A 19638-nucleotide genomic window follows, 5' to 3' on the forward strand; every position below is an offset into this window, starting at 1 on the left:
CGAATCAAATGGCATTTTTGTTGTTGTTGTTGTTTCTAACTGCTTGCTGTGTCAACCAGCTGTGTTCATCCTGCCCCACACTGGATCCCCCACATTAAATGTTTTCTGATCAGCTGGCAGCTGTTCTGAAGACACACAAAGCAGATTGGAGTCCAGTTCTGTTTTTCCATAGATGGGCAGCCCTGCCCCACTAATGGGGATTTAAGCATCTTCATTTTAGGCAAGACAGCAGGTAGAGAATATAAAGCACAGATGTGTTTGATTAGATTCTGAGTTTTCCAAATTGTTACTTAAATGTGCCTTCTGTGGCCCAGTTATGTATTCTGATGACTGTGCCATTTACCTCTGCTTTACAAGTTTGAGTCACTGACCCATCTCCTCTCTTCACAATCCCCTTTGTTATCAAAAACTCTTGATACAGGAAATCTAGGAGGACTGAAAATTCAACTCAAGAGACTTTGACTGAATGCCTGAAACATGGTGCTATGGCACCATCAGTGAGACCAAGAATGAATAAGACACAGTCCCTAGGAGGAAAAAATCAAGAAGTGACAACACTGGCAATAGCCATGACAATTTTTACCCAAATTGCCTCTGAGTAGGCTGTATATTTGAGGTTGACAGCATGTGTGAAAATTACATTCACATCTTTATTATGGTCTTCCTACTCATGTCATATCCCTGGGTGTTCTCCTTGGAAACACTTCTGTGAAGACGATTAGGGTTAGGAGAACTTTATTTTCCATATTACAATTTCATAGAGGAATCTGTTCCACTCTGAATTTTTAAAATCCATTTTAAGGTGATATGCTTTATGAAACCTGATAAGCTCTATGGAAATTTCAGGCAGGAGATTTATAGGAAAGAATATTTTCAGTAGAGACATCACCAGACTAGAACGGTAAATTTTTATCAGGAATGCAAGAACCCAAATTGCCATTTTCCATTGCCTCTGGAAAAAGGAAAATTGTTTAACCTTGGGAAAGTTTCTAGTTGTACACAATTCTCATAGAAGTTTAAACTCTTAAAAAGTGAAGGCCTTTGAGACCCTCATCTTGTCTAACATCCTGCCATGTGTATAAATTCCTTCTACAATTTCCCTGCTGGGCTACCATACAATTTTTTATTAGTATATTCAGTGCTGGGAATTTTACTCCCTTGTAACAGTGCATTCACTTTTTTAAACATTTATAGACATGGATTAATATGTTTAGGTAGAACTGATACAAACAATCTAACCAATTGCATTTTGCCTGTCCTAGCTATCTGGCCAAAAATATGTTTAAGTTCCAGTTTATAAGGGCCACTTTTCCTTTTCTCAATTGTGCATAGAAAAAGCAGGCATCTTTGTCTTGTTCCTAATGTGAGGATGTTCCCTTCTACGGTGCTATTACAAATGCCAACAATTATGTTTATAATGGACTTCTTAATTTACCTTTTTATTGTGGTAAAATATACATAACATAAAATTTACCATTTTAACCACTTTCAACTGCATATTTAGTGGCATTAATTACATTCACAGTGTTGTGCAATTATCACCATTATTTCCGAAAATATTCATTACCCCAAACAGAAACTGCACCCATTACATGATAATTTCTCATTTCTCCCTTTCCCTAGTCTCTGGTAACCTCTACTATATATTCTATCTCTATGAGTTTGCCTGTTCTAGATATTTCATTCAAGTAGAATCATACATGTCCTTTTGTGTGTAACTTTATTCACTTAGAATATTTTTGAGGTTCGTCCATGTTTACCATGTATTAGAACTTCATTCTTTTTTATGCGTGGATAATATTTCATTTACATATGCACCACATTTTATTTATTCGTTCTTCTGTTGATGAAGACTTAGGTGTTTCTACCTTTTGATTATTGTGAATAATGCTGCATGAACATTGGTATATAAGTATCTATTTGAGTCACTGTTTTCAATTATTTGGGATGTATGCCTAGGAGTGGAATTGCTGGGCCATATCCTAACTCTGTGTTTAACTTTTTGAGGAAGGAAGCTGCACTATTTTACATTCCTTCCAGCAATGTGTGGGGATTCCAATTTTTCCACATCCTTGACAATACTTATTTTCCTTTTTAAAAATTATAGCCATCCTAGTAGATGTGAAACAGTGTCTTACTGTGGTATTTTTTGCATTTTCCTAATAATTAATAATGTTGAGCATCTTTTCATGTATATATTGGTCATTTGTATATCTCTTATAGAGAAACATCTATTCAAGTCCTTCGCCCATTTTTTATTTGGGTTGTTTGTCTTTTTGCTGTTGAGTTATAAGAGTTATTTTTATACTCTGGATATTAAACACTTACCAAATGTATGATTTGCAAAATTTTTTTTCCTATTCTGTGGGTTGTATTTTCACTCTCTTGATAGTGTCTTTTGATATACAAAGTTTTCATTTCGGTGAAGTCCAATTTTATCTATTTTTATTATTGTTACCTGTGCTTTTGGTGTCATATTAAATCTATTGCCAAATCTGACATCATACACATTTGCCACTACATTTTCTTGTAACAGTTTTGTAGTTCAAGCTCTTAAATTGAAGTGTGTAGTTTATTTTGAGTTAATTTCTTGTTTATATTTGGGTAGGGCCCAATTTCGTTCTTTTGAATATGAATGTCCAGTTTTTTCCTAGCACCATTTGTTGAGGAGACTGTTCTTTCCTCAATGAGTGGTCTTGACACCCTTGTAGAACATCATTTGACCATAGAGATGATGGTTTATTTCTGGGCTCTCAATTCTATATTGTTATATAAAACCATTGTTATTCCAGTACCACATCATTTTGATTAATAATACAGCTTTGTAGTAAGTACGTTTTGAAATTAGGAAATGTGAGTTCTCCAACTTTGTTCTTTTTCAAGATGTATTGACTATTCTTATATTCTTGGTCCTCTGAAATTCCGTATGAATTTTAGAATCAGTTTTCACATTTCTTCAAGAAACACCATTAGGATTTTGATAGGGATTGCATTGAATCTGTGTGTCGCTTTGAATAGACATACCACATTGGGGCAGCATTATCATCTTAACAGTATTAAGTCTTCCCATCCATGAACACTGAATGTGTTTCCATTTATTTTTGTCTTTCATTTCTTTAAGCAATGTTTTGTAGTTTTCAATGTACAAGTCTTGCACCTCCTTAGTTAAATTTATTCCTAAGAATTTTATTCTTTCTTATGCTATTGTAAACAGAGTTTTTATAAACTTCCCTCTCAGAGTGTTCATTGCCAGTACATAAAAATACAACTTTTTTGTTGTTTATTTGTATTCTGCAACTTTGCTGAATTCATTTTATTAGCTATGACAGATTTGTGTGTGTGTGTGTTCTTAAGGTTTTTAAATGTAAAATCATATCATCTGTAGGCAAAGATAGTTTTACTTCTTCCTTTCCAATTTAGATGCTTTTTTAAAAATTTTTCCTGCCTAATTGCACTGACTGGGTCTTTCATTATTATGTTGAATATAAGTGATAAAAGCAGGCATCTTTGTCTTGTTCCTAATGTGAGGATGTTCCCTTCTACTTCTAATGTATTGAGGATTTTATCATGAAAGGATATTTGTTAGATCTTGTCAAATGCTTTTTCTTTATCAATTGAGATAATCACATAGTTTTTTTTTCCTTTATTCTATTAATGTGGTATATTACACTCATTGATTTTCATACATTTCATCACCTTTGCAATCCTGGGATAAATTTCACTTGCTCAGGGTGTATAATCCTTTCAATATGCTGTTGAACTTGGTTTCCTAGTATTTTGCTGATAATTTTTACATCAGTATTCATAAAGTATGTTGGTTTGTAGTTTTCTTTGCTTATGTTGTCTTTGTCTGACTTTAGTATCAAAGTAATGCTGGCCCTATAAAGTAATTAAGAAAGTGTTTTGTTTTTGTTTTTGTTTGGAAGAGTTTGAGAAGGATCAGTATTAATTCTTCTTTAAATATTTAGTAGAATTCATCTGTGAAGACATCTAGTCTTGGGCTTTTCTCTGGAAGAATTCTGATTACTGATTTCATTTCCTTGCTTGATACAGGTCTTCTTGGATTTTCTATTTCTCCTTAAGTCAGTTTTGGTGATGTCTGTGTTTCTAGGAATTTGTCCAATTCATCTAGGTTACCCAATTTGTTGGCATACAGTTATTCATAATATTCTCTCTCTCTCTCTCTCTCTCTCTCTCTCTCTCTCTCTTTTGAAACAGAGTCTCGCTCTCTCACCCAGGCTAGAGTGCAGTGGCATGATCTCAGCTCACTGTGGCCTCCATCTCCCGGGCTCAAGCAATTATCCTGCCTCAGCCTCCCAAGTAGCTGGGACTACTGGCATGCACCACCACGCCCAGCTAATTTTTGTACTTTTAGTAGAGATGGGGTTTTGCCATGTTGGCCAGGCTGGTCTCAAACTCCGGACCTCAGGTGATTTGCCCACCTTAGCCTCCCAAAGTGCTGGGATTATAGGCGTGAGCCACCATACCCAGTTTTATAATATTCTCTTACATCCATTTTTTTTTTTCTGTAAACTCAGTAGTAATGTTAGTATACAATCCCCCAGTTTTTTTGTCTCTCTCATCATTAGGGAGGTTTTCCTTGATTTTTACTGACATCTGGATCCAAGAACCTTTCTGAGATTTGGTCCTGGTTCTCAGACTTTATTATTTTTTGGTCAGTTTAAGATAAAAACACGTTGCTGATAGTGATAATAATGACAGCAATAATAACTCCCATTTACTAAATGCTTTCCACATGCCAGGTATTATATGTGAAATAGATTCCTATATCATCTCACTCAACTCTCAACCCCATGAGATAGGTATTATCATCTTATCCTATCAATTTTCAGAAAACTGAAACACAAAGTAGTTAAGTCATTCATCAAGTTAGAGTGTCCAGGAAAATCAAAGAAAGATTTAATTTTGCTTAGGATTAGTCCAAGGCTTATAAGTCCACAGAATTCACCAAGCCTACAAAATATACAGTTTTCTCTCTTGTTTTGCTTATGGATACTAAGATACCTTATTTCCTTCTGTGGCTGACATTACCTATTATGATGGGTTACAGTTGGAATGTTTACAGGTGGAAGAAAAAAGGATGAGGTATTTGGGAGGAGAGGTGGTCTGTGAAGGTAGGCTGTCAATAAGTGCTAAGAAAAACAGATTACTTGTATAAATAATTCAAATTAAACAAAAAACTCACGGCAATTAAAATTGGCCTCTATGGTAAAAATATTTCAGGAAAAGATGGATCAATGGGGAGACTATTTTATCTGAAATAGCTGTTGAGTTATGCCTTAATTTAAAAGTACAGAAAAAAAAAAGAGACAATTCTCAAACACTGCTGCTCAGGAAAGCAAGCTGAAAGGGAAGGTGGCAAAAGAAGGAATGAACTTTGATTACCTTCAGGCTCTGTATCATCCAATCCACTCACCCTATAATCTGTCAGACAATGTTTATTTTTGTAGATAGGCCATAATTCATTATTTTGTGCATGTGCTAATACAATGGAGAATGAATTCTGTTTCAACAAAATACTAAAAGTGGAGTTGTAGAATTGTGAGGCCATTTCCACTGCTTTAATTCAAATCTAGATCATAATAAACCACAGTCTGAAAGAAGAGCATGAAGCCTGGCTCTGCTTTGTGCAAGCCTTTTGAAAAGATGAAATGAAAAAGTTAAAGGAGAAAAGACACCAGCTCCCCAGAATTATATCAGACATATTAATCATGGAAGGTCCAAACGGAATTCCTGGAACGCAAACGGCTATGCAATATGGCCATTTCCCATAATTTCCAAGTCGCTCTCCATCAGCTGGATAATACTGTTTAATCCCTTATGCTGATTTAAAATTCCATCAGAGGGAAGTAATGTGTTTCTGTTCTGGAGGTTTACTATGGTAAATGCATTACTGGATTAACTTTATCTTCACTATTACAGGGGTCTTTTAGGTGCTAACACAATTTTAAAATAAAATAAAACAAAAACTCTTCTATTTGAAAATGCATTTTCCGCATCAGAACTCATTTGTGATGTTTATTGTGTGCTATTTGATATCTGAAAAGCTTAAATCTTGTCCTTTACAGGCAGAGGAGCCTTAGTAACAAAAGAGTAAGACAATCAAAACCCTTAAATGATACGGGATTAGTCTAGTGTTATGCCCAAGTGAGATCTCTATCCGTATTCCTTTGTGTATTTTAATTTTCTGATTATGAGCAATGTTGGTTGTTCTTAAATGTTTGTGGCCACAGAAACATTTGATCAAAAGAAACCTCACGGGCATAAATAAATAAAGCAGATGAAGACACACTAGTTGAGGAAAGTGGAGACATGGTTCATCCTTCAATGGTGGTGGCCCTTGAGGAGTTCCATGGCTAGGCCCCTGAAGAGCAGTTTTTTGGCTGCATTAGTGGAATGCATTCCACTAGAAAGGATTTAAATTCACAAATGCATTCCTATAAACATGCAAACAACACAGAAGAATGTAGACAAAAAAGTTGTTATCTCCTCTTTGACCCCACTCTGCTCTCTAGAGATTACCACCATGAACAATTTGGTGGGTATCATTCTGGATCTTCTCTCTGTATTTAGAAAGAAGTATATATGTGTTATTAACTAATATATAGTTTTAGGATATTAAAATATACATTCTATGTGCTGTAAGTTTTATATAGGCAGGGATATTTGTCTGTGTGGTTCACTACTTTATCCCCACTCCCTAAACAGTACCCAACATATAAATCATCAATAAATGTTTGTTGTGTTAGGGGATAAATAAATTATCCTGCAGCTTGCTTTTGTGATCAGCAATAGGTCTTGGAGATCTTTCCATGATAGCCTATATATAGAAACTTTTTAAAAGTTGCATGTATTTTTTAGTATGGATATTCCAGAATTTGCTTTACCATTTTTCTATAGATGTAATTCAGGTTGTTTCCAATTTTCTGCTAGTATAAGCAATGCTGCAATGAACACCCATGAAAATGACTCTCTGTGTACATGTGCAAGTGCTTCAGTAAGATGACTTTTTTGAAGTAATATTTGTGCCTCTGAAGTTACACACATTGTGACCTCCTGTAGATTTGTGGATTCCTTTCTATTCTCCTGCAAGTGAAAAGAGCTTGGAATAGTTTTTATGGGCCAAGATATTGGGTATCTCATCCCCACCCACATTTCATTGGCTAGAAATTAGTCACATGCCCTCTTTTAACTGCAGTGGGGGACTGGGAAACATGGATTAACTATATATCCAAGAAAAATAGAAAAATCATTTGGAGAGTTTCTCACATGTCTGTCATAGCAAAAGAATGTAGCAAATGTTCTACCTAATCATGTGCCCAGCTAAAACTTTCTTATTGTTCAAGAAGGGAAGGACTGATATTGGAAGACAGCTCATCATCTGCCACTACTCTATTGACACTTGAGTTTGTAACACTTATGGAAGGCATCTCTGGGGCAATATCATCTATTTAAATCACATGTATCCTTCTCAAGAGTCATATTTTACTGAATTTTAGCCCAATCTGAGTATGCCTCAGGTCAACAGGCTCACTTGTAGCTGATCTAAAAATGACTGACAGCACAAGATGCATCTTTTTTAAAAAATTAGTAGCACCTGTTCATAAGGGATTTATTGTGTTCAGTGATCACAAGCTGAAACTTTATCATCTGTCTCCAGATTGTCAAGTCACTTAACATGGCCTTTGAAATTTCTGTGCTGGTGCTGAGTGATGAACAAGCATCAAAGAGGTATTTCACTGCTCATTCAGTCTTCTTGGCCACTGATGAGAGCCAGACCATGGGATTAGGCCTGCTTCTAGAATTCTGGCACTGGCAGCTTTGGGTCTAAGATATAAAGATATATCCTCCTCCTCCTTCTTCCATCTGATTTTATCTCATAATCAGCCAGCCAAAGTGAAACCTTGTTATAATTTCTATTTATTTGTATCATTCTTTATGCAGCAGGAAAGCTGTCTGTGGCTTTTCAAAATGCTAAGAAGAAAGCCTGGTGGAGCATGGACGGCCCATCATGCATAAGTAAATTCTGATTTTGATTAAAAAAGAAAGCCACTGTCCATATGGAACTTTGTTTTCTTTTGAGAAAGTAAATAGGTTGTTCACTGTAGACTAAATTTGGTGTAGAGTTGCAAATCCCCTCTGCAACTGTTTCAGCCTCATTGAGCTATTTTTTGGCCCCCAAAGGCACTCAGCACTTCCCTGAATCCTGCTTTACTGACAACTCTTCCTGATAACAGCTCCTATGCATTCTCAAGTCCCAACTCAGATGACACCTCCTGCGTGATGATACCTCCCAACCCACATAGCAGATTTACTTGCTCCCTCAACTCTGACTTGTTGCCCTTAACATTTTTCTCTTAGTAGCATAGTGCATTGCAGAACATTTGGACATAAAGAGAAGCATAAGAGTAGAAGCCTTAAATTACCTGTTGTCATACCACCTAATAATTTCTGTTAACATTGTTAATACGTTTTCCCAATATATTTATTTTTATATAGAATTAAATATATTAGTTTCTTACTTAGTAGTATATTGTGAACAATTTCATATCATTAAGGATTCTTTTTAATTGCAATAATATTTTAGTGTTCTGGCCTATGTCTAGGACAATTTTTGAATTCTTCATTTTTTTTTTTCTTTTAAGATGGAATCTCACTCTGTCACCCAGGCTGGAGTGCAGTGGTGCAATCTTGGCTTACTGCAACCTCTGCCTCCCAGGTTCAAATGATTCTCCTGCCTCAGCCTCTCCCGAGTATCTAGGATTACAGGTGTGCACTACCACGTCTGGCTAATTTTTGTATTTTTAGTAGAGACAGCGTTTCACCATGTTGGCTGGTCTCGAACACCTGACCTCAAGTGATCTGCCCACCTCGGCCTCCCAAAGTGCTAGGATTATAGGCATGAGCCACTACACCTGGCCGAATTCTCCATTCTTTTACATTTAGGTTATTTCTGATTTTTTTTTTTTTTTGCTAGTATAAATAATGCTGACAAACATCCTTTTGATAAATCTGTGTATGCGTCCCTGGGTTTTTTTTAGAATTAATTTTTAGAACTAGAATAACTAGTCAAAGACAAGTATGTGTGTATTTTTAATGCTTTTGATAGGTTTTTCTAGGCCTTATAATAACACTTATCAGAATAAAATAATTGTGTATTTACCTGTTTTTAAATCTCACTTGTCTATAATTTCTTTCAGAACAAAGACTTGCTCATGTTTGTATTTATAGCATTTGGGATAGTGCCTAGCATATTACATATGTCAATAAATATTGAATAAATGAATGGAGAGAAATATTGGTAAGGTGGTTCACAGCAATTGAAGTTTAGTCATAAGCTAATATAGATCCTATGTAAAGCAGTATTTTCCAAGGTATGTTCCATGTCATTCCTTCATTCAGCAAATATTAATTAGCCTCAGATATTGTCTTGTACCTCAACAATGATTGCTGATCCTTACAGTGCTTGCAAATCTAGTGAGAAAAGCCAAATGCATTAAATAAAAAGAAGAAACGATTATAGTTTATGATAAACATGTAGGAAATAAACAGTATACTGCCATAGAACTGCACAAACTTTAGCATGTATCAGAATCACCCGCAGGGCTTACTAATACACATGGATTTGCCACACCCCAGAATTTCTGATTCAGCAGGTCTGGGGTGGGGCCTGAGAACTTGCATTCCTAACAAATTCCCAGATGTTCCTGATGCTGTTGGTTTTGGGACCACATTTTGAAAACTGTGATAGGGAGTAACATCAAGAAGGGCAAGGGAGAAGGTTGTGCTTTATTTAGGTGGTTACAAAAGCTTTCCCTGGTCTGTAATCCCAGCACTTTGGGAGGTTGTGGCAGGCAGATTGCTTGAGGCCCAGAGTTCAAGACCAGCCTGGCCAACATGGCAAAACCCTGCCTCTACTAAAAATCCAAAAATTAGCCAGGCGTGGTGGCGCGTACCTGTTTTCCCACCTACTTGGTAGTCTGAGGCAGGAGAATCACTTGAACCTGAGAGGCAGAGGTTAAAGTGAGCAATCCAGTCTCAGTGAGAGGCAGAGTGAGACTCTGTCTCAAAAGAAAAAAAAAAAAAAACAGTAACAAATCTTTGCCTGAAGATAAGATAGTAAGATAGCTAAGCTGACACCTGAAGGATGAGGAGCCGTAAAAAGTCTCAGAAACACTAGGCAGACACAACAACAAATCTCCAGGAACAGGAAAGAGCTGGGAGGAGGCCAGTGAGACTTGCAGATAATGAGGAAGAAAAAAATAAAAGTCAAAGCTGGAGATGTAGGTCCGACATCCGATGGTATGGGACCTTATTGATCATGGGAAGGAGTTTGGATTTTACCTTAATGCAGTGGAAAGCCAGTTTATATTCTAAAGCGATCACTCTGTGTTGAGAGGAAAAAGGATGGAAAATAAGCAGGAGCTGGATGGAGAGACCAGATTTGGAGGCCATGACAGTGGACAGTGAGAGATGAGGTTGGTCTGAGCTGGGGAGTGAGAGTGGAGATGGTGAGAAGAGGAGGGAATAAAACTGTTAACTGTTTCACCCCCAGGAAGTTCTTGAGAAGCATTGGCTACAACAAAATTACAACCAGTTCTTAGGACTTGCATGGTGGCTCACACCTGTAATCCCAGCACTTTGGGAGGCCAGGGCAGATGGATTGTTTGAGTTCAGGAGTTCAAGACCAGCCTGGGCAACATAGCAAAACCCCATCTCTACAAAAAATAAAAAAATTAGCTGGGCATGGTGGCACGCACCTGTAGTCCCAGCTACTTGGGAAGCTGGGGTGGGAGGATTGTTTGAGCCTGGAAGGTAGAGACTGTAGTGAGCTGTGAGTGTGCCGCTGCACTCCAACCTGGGTGACAGAGTGAGACCCTGTTTCAAAAAATGTCAAGAAAACCAATTGTTAACCGCTAGAGTTTTCAGAGCCTTTAAAATGACAGTGCTCACTGTGAATCTCTGAGAAGCTCTTTTTCCCCAGAGGACCACAGGTAATTGTTTCAAAAAATATATGGCTCTGGAAAAAGCTATAGAGACAGTCAAAAGATCAGCAGTTGCCAGAGTTTGGGGAGAGGGAGGAATGAATAGGTAAAGCACAGATCATTTTTAGGGCAGTGGAACTACTATATATGATACTGTAGTGGTAGATACATGTCATTCTACATTTGCCCAAATCCTGGAATGTGCAATGCCAAGAGTGAACCCTAATGTAAACCATGGACTCTGGGTGATAATAATGTGTCAACAGAGGTTCATCGATTGCAACAAATGAACCACTCTGGTGGAGGTTGTTGATAATGGGGAGGTTGTGCATGTGTGGAAGCAGGGAGTGTATGGGAAATCTCTATAGCTTGTACTCAATTTTTCTGTGAACTTAAAACTGCTCTAAAAAAAGTCTACTAAAAATACATACATGTATGTATGTATGTATGTATGTATGTATGTATGTATTGGAGTCATAATTTAAACATCAGCCATTTCAAAGCTTCTGGCTTTGTGTTGGCTTCAGCAGCATGGGAACTTGTTAGAAACACTTCCTACTGAAAGATTCACTCTGTACCAAGGAAGAACCAGCTGCAGAGCCAGACAGTCTTAGGAACATGGTACCAGGAGCATTTCTGACCGTGGACTGCTAACCCCAGGCAAAGTATGAATTAAATGAAATTTGCTTACAGATTAATGACTGATGTGTCTGTGAATTCTTTGGACTGCCCAAACAGGAGACAAGGGGTGGGCCTCAGGGTTCAAATTTTGAAGGACATGAGCCACTTTTACACACTCAAATATTCCTGTTTTGTGATTTTCTTCTTGACCTAAACATTTAGTGAAGTCTGGACATATGCAAGGAGAAACTAATGCTACCTAAGATAATCTGTGCTGGTACTGTCTCTGCTGAGCACTTTTTTTTTTTTTTTTTTTTTTTTGAGACACTTCTATGCCCAGGCTGGAGTGCAATGGTGTGGTCTTGGCTCACTGCAATCTCTGCCTTCCGGGTTCAAGTGATTCTCCTGCCTCAGCCTCCCAAGTAGCTGGGACTACAGACATGCGCCACCTCACCCGGCTAATTTTTGTATTTTTAGTAGAGATGGGGTTTCACCATATTGGCCAGGCTGGTATTGAACTCCTGACCCCAAGTGATTCTCCCACCTCAGCCTCCCAAAATGCTGGGATTACAGACATAAGCCACCATGCCCGGCCTTCTGCCAAGCTTTTTTATGGTGCCATAGGGCCCAGGGAGGTGTGGTAGCATTCACTGTTCCAGAAGCTAAGACAAGAACTTGCTATCTGTGTGACTTTGAGAACTTAACCTCTCTGAGCCTGTTTTCTCATTTGAAAGTATAAATAATCGAAATCACCTCATGAAGTACTTACAAGAATTAGTGAAATTACTCAGGGAAAGTCCTGAGCACAACATTAGCTATAATAATAGCTGCTATGTTATCAGAAGGAATTATGTGTTTTTTACCTCCGTCTTGGTCAGACGTTAACTTGGTTCTTTTCACCTGCGTGGAGCCTTTTCCCACTCCCCACTCGCTCCTTGCTTAGGGATTTAGTTCTTCCTCCTGTTTATTTGGGGTGGAATATTGTAGGGAGTGATATCTCTGGAAAATGGTAATTCATCTCGAATGCTAATTTAGAGACATTTTCTCTTTTTTTTCCCAGACATCTTTTTTAAACCTAAAAATACTGGAATTCATTTTTGTGGGAAGAATGGAATTTGATTCTTTATCATCAGCAAAATACATCAAAGACTACTAAGTATGTGGTACAGTAACTTTTCCTGAGCAGTTCAAGTTAGCAAAGACATCTTTATGCATTTAAGCTAGGAGCACATTACAGAAAGTATAGGGAGGGCTTTTCAAGAGATGCCATTGGCTCTTTTTTCCTCAACTATTAATGATTTAAGGATACTTATTTTCCTTTAAAAGAACATGTTTAGGTATCACCATCTTAATTCTTTAATCACCAAATGATAATAAATGGAGAGTCTAAAAAGGTCGGTCCAAAACAACCAGTTTAAACACTTTCCCAAAGTGACTCTCTTCTGGGCTTGAAAGTTACCAGCATGAGAAATCGTGATCCAATGGAAGGCATACGTGTGTCAGGGTGACTTAATTAAAGTCTCTCTGATGGCTGTTTGAGAGAACTAATGGGTTTCTTTGTCTAAATTCAAAATCTCCTATGATATTAAGCTTACCCCAATCACTTCCTGTGGTGCAAAATATGCATTAACTGTCTTCTCTACAAATCTGATGAGAAAACCAAGTTCTAAATATAATGTGTGCCGTGTTGGAGGAATCTGTATAGAAGTATTTGAGCCAGTGTAGTAGATGTTAAGAAAGAAAGCATGGTCTTAATTATTTCATGCTGGGCACAGTTTATTTATAATTTAGCATGTCAATTTAGATGTTATCAATAATAAGTCAGATGCTAACATAAACGGTTTTGGCCACTTCTCGTAGTATACGGTTGATGTTTTTCCTTCCACGTTCTGGGTACTGTTCTTCCAATGCAGGCTTAACTTCGAGGCTCAGAGGAATAAGGAGAAAGAGATAGATTTTCCTTATTTCTCATATGTTGTTTAAAACCCTTATGAAACTTTCTTACCAGAATGGTAGTGACTCTGAAAATTACCCTAGTACAAGGTGTGAAAACACACACTGCCTAGACGTGGATTTCCTGTGCTCAGTCTAGCTAAGGGATCTGAAAGCATTCAGATATCATATGAAAACGATATCTTATAATTTATGAATGTGAAATACAGTTATTATTTACAGCTGTGTTTCCAAGCAACCTTTTACATTTTGATGTTAAATTTTCTGCAGCATATAAGAAATCTTCATTGATTTGGAACTTAAAAAAAGATACATTTGTCATAAAATAATATGTATGACACACTTTTAACAAAATCTACGTATTCTTCTGAAACCTCTATTTACAACTATGTGTTTTCTACCAAGAGTTTAATTATTGGCCTTATTAACTCTTTTTATACCTGAGAATAATTAAATTCTTAATCGTACTGCAATGACATACAATTCAAGTAGCTTAATATTTTAGTAATAACTAGGAAGATCCGCTAGGATGGTTTAGATAAGGCAGAGTATGTCTGTGTGTGTGTGTGTGTGTGTGTGTGTGTGTGTCTTTCTCTCTCTCTCTCTCTCTCTCTCTCTCTCTCTAGAGGGATAGAGATGATCCATAAAGAAACATCTCTTGGCTAGCAAGATCACCTCTTGAGATTAGAAGGACTTAAATTATCTTAACTGTAGCAGACACCAAAAGGGCTGGGACCTGTGACATTCTCACTGAGGTTGCCTATGACTGAATGGAGAGGTATAATGGAGAGTAATGAACTCACTCTTGCAGGTACAGCAGAAGTAGACAAGTATGTGATCAGGGGATAAGGACTCTAGGGAAACAAGGAGCATGAGAGCTGAGAGATGCCTGCTTAAAACATTTTATCCGTTAGGGGAATGATTCAGGGTCCAGAAGTTATGTTTGATTGTATAATTACTGACTTGAGTCATCCAGAAGAGGCTATAGACTTGTGTATTTGCTTGAGTTGGAAAGAAATGAAGAAGTAGCACCCTAAATACTCTTATTATGAAATAATAATTTTCATTCCACCCTAAAGCCAAAGTGATGTATCCAAATGTAAATCTGTTCCTACTTAAAAACCTTCAGTGGCTCCTGGCTTCTCAGGGAAATTCCTTCAAAAGTGGGCCCACAGGGCTTTTGTCATCTGGTGCCTGCCCACCCCCACTCCAGACTCAGGTCCCTACAGCCCACACCTGGAGTGCCCCTTCCACTTTCCTTCATGGGGCCGGCTCCATGAAGTCCTTCAGACTCAAACCAGCTTCCATCTTCTCTGTGCTGAGCTGGTTTCCTCTCTCTGTGTGTTCTGCCACCTGTCCATTTATCTTTTCTGTGAAGTCTCTTTTAATAATTATATTAAAATTGTTGCCAGGATCAGTGGCTCACACCTGTAATCCCAGCACTTTGGGAGTCCAAGGCAAGAAGATAATTTGAGACCAGAAGTTCACGACTAGCCTGTGCAACATAATGAGACCCCACCTCTACAAAAAATAAAATATAAAAATTAGCCAGGCATGGACATGCCTGCAGTCCCACCTACTTGGGAGGCTGAGACAGGAGGATCACTTGAGCCCATAAAGTCAAAGTTGCAGTGAGCCATGATAGCACCAGTGCATTCCAGCCTGAGAGACAGAGCAAGACCTTTTGGAAAGAAGGGTCCTTGTCTTACTCATTCTGGGGCCCCAGTCCTTAACACAGCAGGTGGCACATGACAGGTGCTTGGCAAGCATTCTTTTAACCAAACTGTGGGAAACCTAAATTGCTGTAGCTTTTATTTGTGTGGCTAATAAACTATTTTCACTGCATTTGGTCTTGCTTATCTCCTTATGAGCAGTAGAAAAGCAGTTGTAATAAGCTAACATTTATTGAGCACCAGCCAAGAGTCAGTTCATGTGTTGGGTATGTTACATGCATTAATGCTCGCTGAATTGCCAAAACAGTCATACCACTCTTGGGTAAGATTATTATCATCATCATCCTTTCCAAACAGGAAGCCAGAGGCTCAGAGAGGTTGAGAAACATACCGGAAGATCCCCAACCAGCCTCTGAACCAACTGCATTATTTCTGTCCTGTACACTAGGAAACTGCCCCTCAGTGGGTTCCCGTTTATCAAATAGCACATTTCCCTGTCTGTGCCCTGGAGCTATTTCCATTTCCTTCTTCATGTTTGCTTACTAGACCCTGAGCAGGTCATGGAGCCAAAGCACTTTGGATGTCAGTGACAAGGGTGTGATTCCAGAGTTGAAGGCTGATGTTTTAAGTGTACGTTCAGTTCAGGTTGTTATTGATTTCTCTCCTCTCCACTTTGTTATGGCCAAGTGCTCCAGGCAGAAATCTAGCAAAACAGGCTCACAGAGCTGCTCTTGGAGCCAGGCAGGTCACAGGTCACTCCACTGATGTGCGGGGCACATTAGCCAAATGACAGAGGCTCAACTAGAAAACTCTAAGTGACTATAGTCAAATGTTGGTGATATTCCACACATGTTCCTTATTACCTACTAGCCTGAAGCAGGGCAGACCTGGACTTGGTCTGGTTTGCTTCCAGGACAATGATGCTAGTCACCCAGGCCTTCTGTGAATCCACAGCCTCTTGACCACAACAATTACACTGCATTATAATTACTTGTCTGGGTGCCTCTCTTCACTCCTGTGAATTTCTTAAACATGATGGTTGGGTGCTGTGCATCCATATTTATTTATTCAAGTCACAATTATTAAGCACATGCTGTGCTTCAAGTTCTGTGCCTGACTCTGGATATATGGAGATGAATAGAATGGATTAGACCAGAATTCTGTTTCCAAAGAGTACGTAGATATGTAAGAAATAACTACTAAAAACTGTTGTGAGAATGCTTAGATATTTTTCACCTCTGTTACCCAAAATCTTAGCACAGCACCTTGAATAGTAAGAGTAGCGGACAGAACTGAGTGCTGACTGTATGCCTGGCACTGTGTTATGTGCTTTATATTCACTATCTCTTTTAATCCTCATAACTGCCTCTGTGCAGCTTTCGATACTATTTTCATCCCCATTTAATAGATGGGGAAACTGATGCCTTCAGAGAATGTTGAATTGAGTGAATTCAAGCGTAGTCTTCCCATTGAGCCCATGTTGTTCATAATTGCTTATTGTCGCTTCCTAAAATCTATGAAAGATTATTCTATATTCTGCAGTAAGCTGTTCTTCTGTTTTAGCCAATATCAGTAACTTTTTTCTTTAACGTTTTGTTCATTAAAGGAATTCTACCAGTCCCAAGAGCATGTTGTATGAAATCATATCATTCCATTATGTTTGGGTGGCCATTTGGAGTCAGAGCTGTTTAAGAAATACTGTCAGGCTAAGATGCTAAGATGTCTTCAGGCTGGAAGGTTTAGGTCCCCAGACAGATTGGAAATGTAGTGCTTGTCAGCTCCTTCTCCAGCCCTTCTCTGCCATCATTCCCGCATACACTCTGTAGAGAGCTCAGTGCAGTTTGCTATCTGACAAACATCTTAGATTAGCGAGTCCCATCTTTTTTTATCCCTCGTCAAGCCAGGAAAACACTACTAAATTAACTGTCACACATTAAACATGTTACACACCAGGCACCATGCTAGGTGTTTTACAAACATCTTCTCATACTGTAATTATTATTTTCCATCTTATTGATCAGAAAACTGAGGTTAAAAAAGAAATGAGACATGGCCAAAATTTGAGTGCAGGCAATCTGACTACAAAATCCAGACAGTTACAACCCTCAAATATTTTCTTCATACCCCTGGTAAACTTCAACAGCAATTTTTCAACCATGTGAGTCAAGGGTGGGTGAGAGTGAAGTCTGAGAAAGCACCCTGCCCCTGAGCCAGGTATTTCCAATGCATCCCTCACCCACAAAATCACAGCAGAGTATGCAGACCGTACTAATAATTCCAGGTACACCTTTACTTCTAAGGTCTCTTCTGACTTGCAGCTCCTCAGTCTCTTCCTCCTTTAAATCTAGAACGTATTTGCTTTAAATTGTTTATTTTGATAATTCATCACATACTGTCTTATCACCTCACATCTTCCACCTGGGTGTATCTTGCCTGTCTTTTCCAGCAAGGCTATGAGTTGCTGGAGAGCAGAGAGTTCATTTCATCCCATAATAGCACATGGTGGCCACAAAGACACTTCATAAATGCCGCTCGTTTGCTTAAATAGAGGCGGTATAGTTTGCTGAACTCTGGAGGCAGACAAGCTTAATTTTTGACTTACTAGCCATGCAGTGAAAATTATAAAAATTCCATATACTTCAGTTCCTTCATCTGCAAAATAGAGATTAAAACAATACCTTATAGGGTTGCCGGGAGTATAAGAGGGTACATATAAAGCACTTGGCATAGTTCCTAACATATAACATGCACTTAATAAATAGTAATTATTGATGTGATTACACAGCTGAATTTATTCAGTGTTTACTATGTGTTACATGCTGTACTAAATGCTTTGTATGCAAGTATCATTTAATTTTTACATAATATAAAAAGCACATTTAGCTTCAAACACACCTTTCTTGTTACCCAAGAGTTATTTAAGATTGTCAGATGCTCTGTCTTTGGAGTTGTGTCATAGGATGGGAAGGCACAAATATGATATTGTATTACACTATTGGCACATCATGTAACTGTAAGACTTATCACAATAACTACTAACAACAACTAAAGCACTGGAGTTGACAAATGTTTTGCTCTTTTATATAAATTAATGTAGATTCAAAATAATTACGATGCCATCACTTCCTGTCCTTATACCCTTCATCACAAATGAAAAAAAAAAAACGAAGGGAAGAAATGAATTTGCCAATCAGAGCCACCTATATGGACACTTCATTAATATATGTTACTATAAAAAATAGGGTGTGTGAGTCACTGTCCCAGGCGCTATGTGTAGCGTTAAATCTTGTAGGTCCTGAAAACACCTGTAAGGCAAACACAGCAGAAGCTGTTTTATTCAATGTGATCCGCGCCAGTGTTAACCATGAGTTATTCGGTGTACCAGTTTGTATGCTTTACAAAGAAATTAGAGCAGATTGGGGTGAGAAAACCTCACCCTACAATATTTCGTTAAAAAAAAAAATTTTGGTACTAAATTGTAAGCTAAGGGATTTTTGGCCATATTCTTGAAAGTGTGCTTTATGCCTAAAACAGGAATCCTGTCCAGCTAAACAAACATATATTGAACATTGTCTACATGCCAGACTATGGGATGATTTGGGAAAAACTAAAATAATCAATTTGTGCATGTCCCCAGTGAGTAGGTCCTTGGTGAGAAAAATAAATGCATATCCTTATTGAACTGAAGTCTAGGGAGGAAGATAAGCAAGAATACAAACTGTAAAAATTGTAATGAGTTAGATGAAGATACCTGCAGAAGATGTTGAGAGTACAACAGGAAGGGATGCACCTAATTCAACTTGGAAGGTGGAGGCAAGGAGAACTTTCTAGAGGTGATACCTGAGCAGAGTCTTGGAGGATAAGTAAGAGTTTCTTAAGCCCACAGGGGAGGTGGGGGTGAAGGTGGGGGACGGAACAATCAGAATTCTATTGCTGATTGGCTGACTCTAAATATGTCAGTAATGTGCCTTTAAACTCAGTTTTAGTTTTCTGCGATGGATAATTCCTTTTTCCCGGAGTGTTATGAGGTTGGCTTAATTAATGTTTGTAAAGCTTTCAGTAATCTTCAGATAAAAGGTGAGGTAGAGGGGAAGTATATTACTTATTATCATAGCTTTACCAGCATCTGATCACATAAGGAAAATTCCCTGAAAGGTCATTTCTAAGAAGCAATATTATTAGTCTGGTGGTTCTTAAGCCTTATGTAACTTCCTGGAACAATGCAATAGCAAGGGAAAAGAAAATGACATCAACATGGAGATAATAATGAATTTAAATCATAAGCCTTATTTCCTTACTGCAGCTGCTGAGTATGAGACAAGCTTGAAGCTTCTAAACTTAACTCAGCCACTGCCTGGAAGCATCTAATTAAAAGTTTTCAAATA

At 38.1% G+C, this 19638-nt stretch overlaps 1 long non-coding RNA gene across 1 annotated transcript in view; it reads left to right on the top strand.

Moving 5' to 3' along the window:
* LOC139363743 (uncharacterized) overlaps window positions 1-12681 on the top strand; it is a 315681-nt gene extending 303000 nt beyond the window's left edge. The window contains exons 4-5 of the long non-coding RNA XR_011624594.1: window positions 7682-7752; window positions 8667-12681. This is a non-coding gene — a long non-coding RNA (uncharacterized lncRNA). The remainder of the gene's footprint in view (window positions 1-7681; window positions 7753-8666) is intronic.
* Window positions 12682-19638: the final 6957 nt, after the last annotated feature.

This window comes from Macaca nemestrina, chromosome 6 (genome assembly GCF_043159975.1).
Source record: "Macaca nemestrina isolate mMacNem1 chromosome 6, mMacNem.hap1, whole genome shotgun sequence".
In the NCBI taxonomy this organism is placed as follows: domain Eukaryota; kingdom Metazoa; phylum Chordata; class Mammalia; order Primates; family Cercopithecidae; genus Macaca; species Macaca nemestrina.